The 4,580-nt window shown below is 37.8% G+C and overlaps 1 pseudogene; it reads left to right on the top strand.

The window, feature by feature from the left end:
• Nucleotides 1-1,352: 1,352 nt before the first annotated feature.
• Nucleotides 1,353-1,561, top strand: LOC114213881 (ATP synthase F(0) complex subunit j, mitochondrial pseudogene; annotated as a pseudogene).
• The last annotated feature ends 3,019 nt before the right edge of the window (nucleotides 1,562-4,580 follow it).

The following is a 4,580-nucleotide window of genomic DNA, read 5'->3' as shown; positions in this document are numbered from 1 at the left end:
TGTTCTTGAATCCAAGCAATTTGTTTCTGAGCATTCAAAATAAAGGAAGGAGGCTCAATATTAGAGATTTACAAAATGGAATAAAATTTTTTAAATCATCTTCAGGAAAGAAAGGAGACTATAGAATCAATGTTACAACTTAAAAGAAAGTAATGGAGCATAAGAAAAAGTATCAAAGTATTAATACAATAAAATCCAGAAAGTTACAAACACCAGACAAATGGTGCTATGTAGAAAGCTAATCACAACAGGAAGTCGCAGAAAGAGAGTGAGCAGTAGTGTCAAAGTACATGCATTTTTTTCCAGTTCATGAATTTGACCAAAACAATAGTTGTCTTGGTAAAGAGAGGCAGAGAGAAGCCAGATTGTAAGTGGGTGAGAAGAGAATTAGCAAATTAAAAATATGCATGATGCATCTGGAAATGTTTGGTTAGAATCAACTGAGCTAAATGAAAGGGAAAGAAAAGAATAGCCAGAACAAGATGCCACTGCTACAGTGTATAAATGGTGATTTTAAAGAGACGTGGTCAATGAAATCATTGAGGTACAATTAGAAGATGTGTTTGGGAGAGTTGAAACACAGAGGTACTGATGAGAAAAAGTGAGTTCACATTTTGAGAAAGGATGCAGGGTTGGAAGAGACAGAACAAACTTTTAGTTAAGGCAGTATTATAAATCTGCATTTGTGGCAAATTTGTATCCCAAAATATAAATCTGATTGTTCCTCTGTATTTTCCTTCCCTATTTCTAACTTACTTGTAAACCAAAGGCCTTTCTTCCTCTCCAGCCCCCACCAGAGCAGAAACAAAGATCCAAGGACACTGCCAACCTAAGGGCCAAGACCAGAGCCTCCTGTGCATGAAGAACTATTTTCTCTCAAGACTGTTGGGACTGGACCTAGGGAGAGGGAAGAGGGAAGGAAGAATGTAATGAGAAAGGAGGAACAAGAGAAGGAACAGAGCCCTCAAAGTGGTCAAAAGAAAAAGGTTTGAAAGTTCTAATGAAAGAAATTCAGGAAGATGAACCATCCTCAAAGGTGGAACCCTCCTCCTTTAAAAATAAATCAAGGTGAGGGGGCGCCTGGGTGGCTCAGTCAGTTAAGCAGTTAAGTGTCTGCCTTCAGCTCAGGTCATGATCTTGGGGTCCTGGGATCTGGGATCTAGCTCCGCTTCAGGAACCCTGCTCAGCAGTCTGCTTGTCCCTCTCCCTCTACCCCTCCCCCGACATTTGTGTGCACACACTCTCTCTCTCTCTCTCAAATAAATAAATGATCTTTATGGTAAATAAATAAATCAAGGTGACCTTTCCAGGTTGTTGGCCATGTGGGTCATAGCCACGGGTCCTGTGCTGAGATGCTCCAAAACCTTGTGAAAAATGTTTGGGTCCCCCTGAGCCCTGCTATACCCAGGTTTACCAGGAGATTTGGGTAGGAGTGGAGTTGATGGGCTTCATTGTTTAGAACATCAGGATTGCTGATAAAAGAAGTAAAGCTTTTAAAGCTTCGAGTCCTGCACCTGCTCCAGGTCATTTACTAGCTTTACTTGGAATGCACATCAGATAACATGTCAGTCTGGCTGTAAATCTCAGCAAGCTCTGTTAGATGGGAAGACTTGTACGCTTGTAGACGTGTTGTTTCCTTTGTGGCATGAATCAATGTAACTGAGGGTAAAAGAAATCATCAGTCCAAGGTAAAAGAAATCATCACACTTCTCCCCCGCTCATCCAGGAGTTAGCTTCTCCCTCTGCCCCTCCCCCTGCTCATGCACAGTTTCTCTCTCTCTCTCTCTCTCTCTCTCCCTCTCTCTCCCTCCCTCTCTCTCTCGTAAATAAACAAAATATTTTAAGGGGGGCATGCACCTGGGTGGCTCAGTCGGTTAAGCGTCTGCCTTCAGCTCAGGTCATGGTCTCCAGGTCCTGGGATCGAGCCCCATATCAGGCTCCCTGCTCAATGGGGAGTCCGCTTGTCCCCCTACCCCTCCCCAACCCCCCAACTCATGCTTACTCTCTCTCTCTCTCTCTCTCAAGTAAATAAATTTTTTAAAAATCTTTAAAAAAAGGAATCAGAGGTCTTAATCAATCTCATAAAAAAATAAAAAGAGAAATCATCATACTTTCTTCTCTTTTTAATCTCATGTTTCTGATGTCCAGATATTAAGATCTGAGTTAGTATCACAGAGCCCCTCACCAAGCAGTCATTAAATCATTCATCAGTGACTCAATTTAATTGAGAGATTGATAAGGATTGAGACACTTCTAATCATTGCCAATAAAAATTGATGATTTACAGGTATGCATATAATCTTGAATAAAAGTGTAGAATTCCATTATTCTATTAGTAAAATAATGCCTCTTTCAAAAGAAGGCTCAATGATTACTCTTCCTATTCATTCATTCATGTATTCATTCAGCAAATATCAGAATACACAACTCTTACATGTATCCTTTTTTTATAAAGATTTTATTTATTTATTTAACAGAGAGATAGTGAGAGAAGGAGCACAGCAGGGGGAGTGGGAGAGGGAGAAGCAGGCTTCCCGCCGAGCAGGGAGCCCGATGCGGGGCTTGATCCCAGGACCCTGGGATCATGACCTGAGCCGAAGACAGACACCTAATGACTGAGCCACCCAGGCGACCACATGTATCCTTTTTAATAGTCATACAGAGGCATAAAAATATGTGTAAGACATGATCCCTACCTTCAATGAGGTTACATGTATTCAAGGAGATGAAATATTTAGAAGAGGAAAAACTAGCTAGAGTGATCAGGGAAGGCTTCTCGGAGTTAGTGGCATTTGAACTGAGATTTGAAAATTGGGAATATTCCAGTAAGTGCCAGGGAAAGATCCTGGATAGAGGAAATCTCACAAAGGCACTAATAATGGAGTGATCAAGATATGATTAAGGATTATTGAGAAATCTACAAAATCAATGTTCTATCTCCAGTCATAGTCTCTGTAAATCTTTCACTTGCCTGAAGGTGGCAAGCTGGGTTTATTTGAAACTTTAGAATCACTATTATTTGAAAGAAAAATGAAACAGTATTATTTCTCTGAAAAACAATTTTTTCATTGACATTTAACTCATAAAATCAAAAAGTGGAAAAAGATAAAAAAATTACTAACCTTAACATTACTTACTAACATTATATTATTATATTAAAATCTGTATATATTTAGATTTTTTTTAAAGATTCTATTTTTAACTACTCTCTACACCCATCATGGGGCTCGAACTCACAACCCTGATTTTAGTATATGTGCTGCCGAAGCGAGCACTCGAACCCACAACCCCAAGATCGAGAGTCATATGCTCCTCCAACTGAGCCAGCCAGGCACCCCTAGTATTACTTATTTTAAGGCCATAGATTTTAGATATTTTAATTTTTAATTTAGATACTTAGATATTTTAAATTTTAATATTTTATTTTCCTTACTAATTTCTCAGTTATGATACAATTTTTTTATTTGAAAAAATAAGAGAGAAAAGGAGATTATACTTATTTTAAGTTTATTTATTTATTTTAAGTAATCTCTTACCCAAAGTGGGGCTCCAACACATGACCCCGAGATCAAATTCACACAGTCCTCCAACTGAGCCAGCGAGGTGCCCCTAAAAGGAGGTTATACTTTTAAGTATTAACGTTAAAATCTGTGATCAGCCTTGTTTATAAATCTTTTGAGAGTAGTCAGGTTTATTGAGACATAATTTCCAAATGGTAAAATGCATCCTTTTTTTTTTTTAGTGTATAGTAGTGAGTTTTATGAGTTTTGACAAGTGCATATGGTTTGTAACCACTGCTGTCATAAAGATATAAAACACTTCATCATTTTAACAAATTACCTTGTGCTCCTTTGTGGTCAACCGCCTTCTTCACCTCTAGGCCCTGGAAATGACTGATTTGTTTTCTGTCTCTATAGTTTTGTTTCTTCCAAAATGTGATATGAATGGACTCATATAGTATGTATTCTTTTTAAGTCTTGCTTTTTCTTTCATTCAGCATAATTACCTTGAGTTTCATCTAGAATTGCATATAGTTGTAATGTATATCAGTAGTTCAATCCTTTTTGTCTGAGTAGTATTCCACAATTTGTTTATCAATTCATTAGCTAAGGGACATATATGTGTTTTCCAGGTTTTGGTGATCATGCATAAAGTCACTACAAACATTGACATACAGGTTTTTGAGTGACTGTACATTTTCATTTCTCTTGGGTATATACCTAGAAGTGGAATTGCTGGGTTAAATGATAAATGTATGTTTATAAGAAACTGCAAAACTGTTTTTCCAAAGGGACTGGAGCATTTTGCACTTTTACCATCCATGTATGAGAATTCCAGTTGCCCAGCACCTTTCCTAGTACTTGGTATTATCAGGTTTTTTGTTTTGTTTTACCCATTCAAGTAAGTAGTAGTGGCATGTCATTATGGTTTTAATCTGCATATCTCTGTGGCAATGATGTCGAACATTGTTTTATGTATTTACTTGTAGTCCTTGTATCTTTGATGAAGTGTCTATTCAAGTCTTTTGTCAATTTGCATGAGCGAAGGAAGGGTTGCTTATTTTCTCAGTATTTAGTTTT

This window comes from Eumetopias jubatus, unplaced genomic scaffold (genome assembly GCF_037043125.1).
Source record: "Eumetopias jubatus isolate StellerSeaLion01/CBP00866 unplaced genomic scaffold, mEumJub1_p1.0 scaffold_10, whole genome shotgun sequence".
NCBI classification, from domain to species: Eukaryota; Metazoa; Chordata; class Mammalia; order Carnivora; family Otariidae; genus Eumetopias; species Eumetopias jubatus.
Note: the sequence above shows the minus strand (reverse complement) of the source record. Positions and strands in the feature narration are given on the sequence as shown.